Genomic DNA, 9,142 nt, shown 5'->3' on the forward strand with positions numbered 1-9,142 from the left:
ATAACTTTACCCAGCTGTTTTAAGAGAGAGCGAAAAATACGTTCATACTATTGTTTAATGCGAATGCTAAGCAAATATTGATATTATTGTTGCTTCGTTATACGCCTGAAAATATTTTATACATACATATCGTCGTTTAAAGTACAAAACCGCGTATCGTCATTCTGCGAAACCGCGGAACTGACATTGGCTGCCAAAAATTGGATTTGCTCACACAAGCTCTTGGCTCAATCCTTATCCATTCGTCCTGAAATATACTATTCAGAAATGCGATTGCTTTTTAAAAGAGAGAACCAATTTGAAATATTAGTGTTTTTACGCTCTAGAAAATAATTTCTACAACTTCACATACGCGGTTTTGCATTTTGTTGATAAGCGGTTTTGCACTTTAAACGACGATATGCACGTTCGTGTTGTTCTACTTTCTTGCTTGATTTTAACATTAATAAATATGGTGTACCTACTTTCACGGAATATTGTCATTATCAGCGATAATAAGGAAGTATGAAACGGGCATCTAAATACTTTAAAAATGCACGAAATTTATAAATATTGAAATTATACCAGAAAAAAGGTAGTGAATATTTCCTATATTATTAAGAAATCAGGCCAAAACTTGATTTTGGTTAATTTTAGGATGTGCCAATATACTCTCGTAAGCTCCTCAGGGTGAGAAATAAAAGGAATCCTAGTCGTTAAAACGTTAAGCTCTCAAAAGGTATTTAGACTGGGATAGGACAATAGCTGGTTAGAGCTGCCACCACCAGAGAGCTGTAGGTAGACCATTGTGTTGAAGGACCCTTTAAGGTTTCGGTCAGTGTTCACAGCTTGAAAGTGAAGTGATTTGAGGGGATCGGCATTCAATGGTCGATTTCGAATCCATCATCGAAGAGCCAAGGTCCGTGATTGCTGCCTGTCGTTCCACTACTTATCTCCTAGAAAGTTAAAAGAAAAGTATCATATTCCCTCCTGAGGATATGGTACAGTGATCCATGACCCTAAATTTAAGTTGGACAACTCCACCATTGCTTTCCCATTCAGCTTAGATCTATCCATGAATAAATGCATAGGGAAAGGCCTCCCGACACGTTAAGCGCAAGAATAATGGCGGCCCGAATTGATCCGCTGATTCCACTTAAAGCTGATCTTTTCAAGGCATAAAATAAAGTTAGTTTAATTATGGTATTATAGAGCCTTGTGAAACTATAAGGCTTCAGGCCCATGAACCTGCCTCCATTTCTGTTAAAATCTCTGGAGAGACTTACAGGTGAATATGTTCTGCGAAATATAAAAAAGGGCAGTCTCTGCTCGAATCAATATAGATATTCCAAGGCAAGTGGAAACTGCACTTCTTGAAATCGTATCGAGGATTGAAAAAAGGATTGGCCATTAAGGAATAGGTACACGCTGGAAGTATACTTCGATATTGAGGGAGCCCCAATAATGTCTGCCCGGAATATGTTAGTAATTCCCTTATAATTATTATCTTAGGTTATAAACTTGACTGAAAGCGAAACATCGAAGACCGCTCCAGGAAAGCCATTTAGAAAAAAATATGCGTAAATGGGCATAGTTAGAGCAATAGTTAAATACTTTTAATACGCATAATAAAAATCCGCATAAAAAAGTTCTTCATTTTCATACCAAAAAACGGAATGCGTTCCAGCATTTTCAAAAACCGCATAAATTCAGATACTCCATGTAAAACATTCTAAAAAAAAAATCACACAAAATCCAGTGAGGTAATATTAAGCAAAACAAAACAATTTATTTCTTCACTTCAGCACTTACTATTCAATGTAAAATTGAACATTCATGAAATAAATATAATTTTATCTGTATTTTAACCAAAAACAAAAAAAAGATACCACAATAAATACATGAAATATGTAAGAATACAAAGACAAATTAATCGTCAGAAATATTGTCTCTTACACACTGAAAAAAATAATAACCACTCTCAAAAAAGCAAATTCGCTACAGCGTAGAAATGGTTTGAAAAACCGCATAAATTAAAATCCGCATAAAAAAACTCGCATAAAAAGAGACCTAAGTGTATAAAGATTTTTATTTTTGAAACATTACAAAAAGGTTTTTTTTTGTTGGTAAAATTTAATCGATATTTTGTGCTTTTTCTTTTTTTCTATTAAAAATAATCGTTATTGTGGATTCTTATTTTTCGAAAAATTTTTAACCCTTATAATGGAGGCTGAATTTTTATGACCGAATTAAATCTTTTATGATATAAAAAATTTAATCTTAAAAAAAAATATATAATATGATCGAAAAAATAAAAATGAAAAACAACGATCGAAAATTGGTCGAAAAAATTAAATTCTGAAAATAAGGGTTTTTCTATTTCGAAATAACTAAAATCATAAAATAAAGGTTAAATTGGACGGATAATGAAAATCTAGTTTAACGGTAAAATTTTTATTTGTACTATTAAGATCAAAACCGTTACAGTCCCTGATATTCATAGAAAATTTAAGACTTTTCATTAATAAAATTTTTTATGGGGTTGCCATGCGTAGAAAATTTAATTTCATCAACTAAATACAACAGAAAGAATACGAGGCGACACTGATTAAACCTTAAGGTTAAATAAAAATTTAAAAAAATTTTACCCAAAAATTACTAAATAATGCATTTATCCGCTAATATGGTGCATAGGGTTGCCAACTAAAAAAAATATCCAACGATTTGTTTTTTTTTTTTTGAGTCCGTACTAGGCACATGCGTGTTTGCTGCAAGGCAAATGAAATAAGCCAATTGATATAAGACCTTTGTACATTCAAGCATAAGTGTATAAACCCATCTCTTATCGTTAAGTGCGAACCATATGGCCAGCCAAATGGCTTACGTATGACCACATCAGCAATGCACAAGTGCACATATCCCACATATTTAGATACAAATTTATACTATACTATATGAAGTATCAGCAAGTGTGTGCTTCTGTTACGCATTTAGGAAAATTATTTCATTGAAAAATCATTTCGAGTAAATAAATAAGTATGTATTATGTATGAATATGAATGTCATGAACTCGTACCTTAGAAGCTCCGCACGCCAGCCAGGCTCACTGGAATGCGTTGGCCGAAACATCAGCATGGAGAGACGACTCAAATTGCGTTTGATCTCCGGCATTGTGAATGCGATTGGCGTTAAGAGGAAGCACATAAAAAATATGTATTTGTATGTATATAGGTATATAGGTAGGTATAGATGTATAGGTAGACACAAGCGCGATTAAACTATATAAACAAACAAATGCATAAACGCATACAACCAAATAGTTTGCTTCTGTATTGCGGGTGGACGTTTTTGAATACTGATTATTATTTTTATTTTTTTGTGTTGTATAACTCTACAGTTATATATGCTCCTTTGGCTGTTGTTGAATTTCTTTTATCTTGCTTTTCGTTTATCTATGCTTTTTGGTTATATAATATTTTGCTATGTACTAAACGTAAATTTCACTACTTTTTATATCACCAACTTTGTTTTTGTTTTCTAATAATTAAAAAAAATTGTTTGCTAATTTTTGTAATTTTTTATGGTTGCTGCTATTTTTTTATTTATTTTTTTTTACAAAATTTGCTTTGAAAACGTTTTTTTATTTTTTTGCACCGCTGCTTTTTGCTTCAAATCACTACGTTGCGCTCAATTCATTATACCAAAATGTATTTAAAATTTTTTATTGTTGCTGTCTTATTGCATTAACCTTTTCGCATGTTGTTGTTGTTGCTTGCAAATACTACTATATGTACCCGCAAATTGTTGTACACATGCTAAATTGCCGCTTATGAAGGCCAGCAATAAAGCAAACAATTGCTGCTGTTGCTGCTGTTGCTGCTGCCGCTGCTGTTTACCTTACTGCCGCAATTTATGCGCCAGTAGTTTATTTTATTATTGTTATTGTTGTTGTTAGCTATTTTAGCAACAATATTGTACTGATATTTGCAATTTTTATTATAATTGCTGCTTTTGTTGACTTTGTTGTATCTGCTGTAATTTTTTCTGTTGATTTTAGTAACTAGCTTGCTTTTGTTGTTGTTGTTATTGTTGTTGCCGATGTTCGTCTTATGCAACTGCACTGGCGCAAGCTTCAATACACTGCACTTTATGCAAATTGTGCTGCTGCTGCTGCTGCTGTTGCTGCTGTAGTTGTTGTTTTGTTGATTGTTTTCACTATTGCTATTTCTGTAGCATGCTAATGATGTTGTTGTTTTTGTTGTATCACACATTTTCAGGCCAAACATTTTTTCATTGCTTCCACTTTGTGTTTTCTTTTTTTTGGTTTTCTTGGTTACGAGTGAAATTTTTGCTTTGAATTTTGCACTATACGTAAGATTTGTATTGGAAAAATTATGAAAAATTTTAAAACAGTTACAAATGAATTCAAAGAAAAAAATATATATGCAGCCTTATGATGAGTTTCATTTTCTCCGAACCGGTTCACTTGGCACTTGGCAATTTTTCTATCTTCGAACGCAATCTAGAGTGATGCAGATCTTTGATAGCAATTATTTGTGAAAACATGCAATATTTTTATGCCCGTACTGAGCCGCAGACTATTTGGCCTACATGAGAGGTCTTCCGTTTTAGATTTGTCCTTTTTCCGGCAGACATATCGTCGTATATGCTTTTTGTACTCTTTGGTATGTTATATTTTTTTCAATACCCCCAAGCCCCCTCAATCCCCTGCACTTCAATGCAATGTTTCGCTCTCTTCAAAGCTCTTAGCTTGGAATAAAGTTACATTGATATGAGAGGTATGTTGTTCAGCTTTTTTCAAATAAAGATAGGTCCCTAAAAATTAAGCTACCTGAATAATGGTCATGGAATAAATAAATGATTTTGGCAATAGTCTGTGTGATGGCGCTCATTTTTGGTTCCACGGATATATCCAAAAGAAAACTATCTGCTTTTGGAGTAAAGAGAATCCACGAGAGATCACGAGGCCTCGATACATTAACAGAAACTCACTTCTTGGTGTGGCCCATAAAGATTATCCGATTTAACGCCTCTAGACTATTTTCTTTGGGGTTACGCGAAGTCATTGGTTTGTGCGAATGAACTGGAAAAAAACACTAATGGCTTGAAATTATGTTTTTAATAAAATTTTATTTCGAACGAAATTATGTAAACTCTTTATTTTATTTCAGTGTAAAGTTCTATACCTCAAAAAAAAATACGCAAAGTCCTTTTACTGCAACAATGGTAAGATAGATTTAAAAAAAAAGACACCATATGTAAATTTCGAATATCGAACAAAAAACGAAACAAATTTTGGTGTAGAAATTTACTCAATTGCTCATTTAAGAGGACATTTTAGTCCTCCACAAACTTTAAATATTTCAAAAATTATGAATTTAATTTAATACATACAGTGCCGGACAAAATTTTTAGTACAGTGAATGTTTTTTTTATTCTTATTTCTTTTCGATAATGTTTTATAAAAATATAGTTCATTCTACACCAAAAAACATTAAAATAAAATCCCTAACATTTTGCAAAATTCAATAAATTTGCGTACTAATTTGCAACTTTCTATTCAGATTTTTTGGAAACATTCTAAGTATGCAGTTTTAAAGCCCATTTAATTTTTGTATAACAAATAGCAAGTTAGAAGTTGCTAGAAAATCGCGTTGATTTTTGCCAATGGTAAAAAGGAAGGTGTTGCTCATGTTCTGCATACAAAAAATAATTGTCGCACATACATACTTTGTACGAAATTATTATACTAAAATTTAATGGGCTTAACAACTGCATACTTAGAACCTTAAAAAAAAATCTGAATGCAAAGTTGCAAATTTATTGAATTTTCCTGAGTTTTGCACAAAGTTTAGAGATTTTATTTTTATGTTTTTTTTTGTAGAATGAACTATATTTTTATAAAAAGTTATCGAAAATAAATTAGAATAAAAAACCTTGGTTTATATTGCGAAAAGTTGACTGTCCTAATACTTTTGTCTGGCACTTTATATATTTTCAACTTGTTTCTCGCATGTATACATATTTCGAATTGAGATTTTGTGTAATTTTTTATTAAAACTATATATGTACACTAAGGTGCCCCTCAAAAAAATGTTGCGGATTTATAAAATTTGTTATATTTTTGGGCCTCTGCGAAAATAAATATTTCGGAAAAATATTAAGATTTACATGAGGTAGACCGCTTTTTAAATAAAGATTTAAAGATGTATGTGCAAATCTTTTAAGTTAAAACTATTCTATCAGCTGAAGTGATATTTTGGAAAAGTGTTTTTAAAAACAATTTTTGGGGGCTCGCGTAAATCTTAATATTTTTTTTATTTAGGTTTTAGTAGTAGATTGCATAATTATTATAGAAACAGGATACAATTTTGTTTGGCATGGAGAGTGATGCACCCTAATGTACATATATTAGAATTTGTATTTATTTCATCATGGAAATGGAAAATATTTTATTAGATACAAATTTTGGGAAAATTTTAGTAGACGGACGGCAAATTCTAGAAAAAGGGGGGAAGAGGGGGGGTAGAATAGGACCCCCTGATTTCAAAACTACCCCCCTTTTTTCTAGCAACCCTATAGTTCTTATATAATTTATTGTTAAAGTTTTCATATAAACGATGAATAAGATAGCAAAATAACATACAACTTAGTGCTACCAGACTGGAATTTTGAATAATAAAAGCGGATTTTTAATTCGGAATTTTTACTTAGTAGAATTATTATTTCTGTGTTGCCGAAGAAGGGGGGGCTGAACACATTTTGCAGAGAACACCTTTCTGCGTAGGCGGCCTTCGGCCGCACTTAGGGATTATAACCCTCAGGCAGTAGAATTGTCCTTTCTGTTTTGCGAAGAAAAGGAGCTGAACACCTTTTGCAGAGAACACCTTTCTGCGTAGGCGGCCCTCGGCCGCGCTTAGGGATTATAACCCTCAGGCAATAGAATTCTCCTTTTTGTTTTGCGAAGAAAAGGAGGTGAACACCTTTCTGCGTAGGCGGCCTTCGGCCGCACTTAGGGATTATAACCCTCAGGCAGTAGAACTCTCCTTTCTGTTTTGCGAAGAAAAGGAGCTGAACACCTTTTGCAGAGAACACCTTTCTGCGTAGGCGGGCTTCGGCCGCACTTAGGGATTATAAACCTCAGGCAGTAGAATTGTCCTTTCTGTTTTGCGAAGAAAAGGAGCTGAACACCTTTTGCAGAGAACACCTTTCTGCGTAGGCGGCCCTCGGCCGCACTTAGGGATTATAACCCTCAGGCAATAGAATTCTCCTTTCTGTTTTGCGAAGAAAAGGAGCTGAACATTTTCTTTTGTATTGATTTCCCCTGTATTCCTTTTTAATCATTGCCTACTTTGTATGTATTGTTTTGTACAATATGGCAACACATGTTATGTGTCAGTTTGCAACCATGTGTTATTATAAATATGCGTGAAATTCAATGTAATTTACAAGTCGATAAAAGTTTAATTAAAGTGATTTATATACAAGATAAAATAAAAGAAAAGTGTGTAAAGTATTAAGTACAGTGTTATGTGCATTTATATATATAAAAGTATGCACAAATGCTTTTTTGTTAAGGAAACCAAGTGGAACGACTTAAGAAATTTTGACAACAAATAACTTATAAACAATGATATTATTTATATTTTTTAGTTATACATGTTTTAGAGAATACCTCCCTTAACATCCTGACCAAGTTTCATTTGTTAATTCCACCTGGTTTTCTTAAAACACAAGGTGCGGCTGACTACTAAAGCCCACCCCAAATTTTTCGTATTCAATTCTTTTTGTCACGTTTTGTTTTGCATTGCAATTTGTTATTCCTACGCTGTTTTTCGATAATATTTTTTTTAATATTTTTTTTTTTCGATTCGACTTAGTTATGATTTGTTCTCCTATTTGAACATAAATTTTCACTTAATGCACTTTTTATTATATTATGTATATTTATTTCACCACAACACACGTTAGAATTATTCGATTTTGTTGTCACTTAACTGAGCAAGAGCCTCCACAGCTGCAGGCACTTAGCAACAGAAACTAAAATATACATATTGTATGTGGTTAGGTACATACGAACTAAAATACATGTGTGCGTATGTACGTAAATACATATGTATGTATATACATAAACAAATTGCATGCCAATCTCAGCTGTTGCCACAAACATTTGGTAATTTACTCATTTCCAATTTGTCACCAGCATCAAATGAGCGCAAATGCGAAATGTTGCTGGTATTACTCAAATGTTGCTGACACAAATTAACATACAAACTATGCGAGTAGAGTCTACGCACATGCAAATTCACATGCATATGTATGCATGTATATAAATAAATAAGCACATATGGCTTTTGGAATATATTTTGAATACGAATATTCGCCCGTTTTTTTTTTTCGCCAACCACACGGCCACTTTCTGCGTAATTTCACGCATATATAATTTCCAAACTCTTCACTGTCACTAACCGATTGCGTATGAGCGGGGAAATGCAACAAAACAAAACGAACAAAATAAAAAAAGGAAAATTCGAGTAGGTACAAACAAATTGAAATTGAGTATTGACCACAATGCTACAAAACGAATGCTGCTGTTAAATTTTGTATTGTTGTTGTGATCTCTGGCATTTTTGCTCTTCGCTTTTTGCTGTGCGAGCGCTAGAAATGCAAACGCGCGTACTACAAAAAATGTTTCGCTTTTGTTTGCCGATTTTTCCTTTACGATTTAATTTTCATGATTTTTGCGATTTTCTTGATTTTATGATTTTCCGATATTTGCGGTGGACTTTGTATATTGCCATTTACATCATCGCGAATAATTCGCAAATTTTTCGCGATTTTTTATTTCGTACGTTAAATATTTTACTCAAAATACACACATTTTCTAAAAGAATTTTTATGCTTTTTATAAAATTTTTGTTGCCGCAAAAATATTTTTTTCTCCTCTGATTTTTTGTATATCGTTTATTTTTCAGCAAGTAACCAACTATTCATCCACTAAACGCACCTCTAACTGAGCACTCCAAATCAAAATAACCGTCGAATCCAACAAAAACCGTTACTAAACATCCATCGATACTCGAACTACTAGACGAACAACGAAACCCCTTTTTCCCAATGGCTGTCTTCGCCTCTACGACGT

At 32.9% G+C, this 9,142-nt stretch overlaps 1 protein-coding gene across 4 annotated transcripts in view; it reads left to right on the forward strand.

Annotated features, from left to right (window-relative positions):
- The window catches only part of LOC118742763 (G protein-activated inward rectifier potassium channel 3-like), a 210,450-nt gene that overhangs the window by 125,150 nt on the left and 76,158 nt on the right, over window positions 1–9,142 (forward strand). The gene's annotated exons all lie outside the window — the stretch shown is intronic.

This window comes from Rhagoletis pomonella, unplaced genomic scaffold (genome assembly GCF_013731165.1).
Source record: "Rhagoletis pomonella isolate Grant_MI unplaced genomic scaffold, Rhpom_1.0 Rhpom_scaffold_00001, whole genome shotgun sequence".
NCBI classification, from domain to species: Eukaryota; Metazoa; Arthropoda; class Insecta; order Diptera; family Tephritidae; genus Rhagoletis; species Rhagoletis pomonella.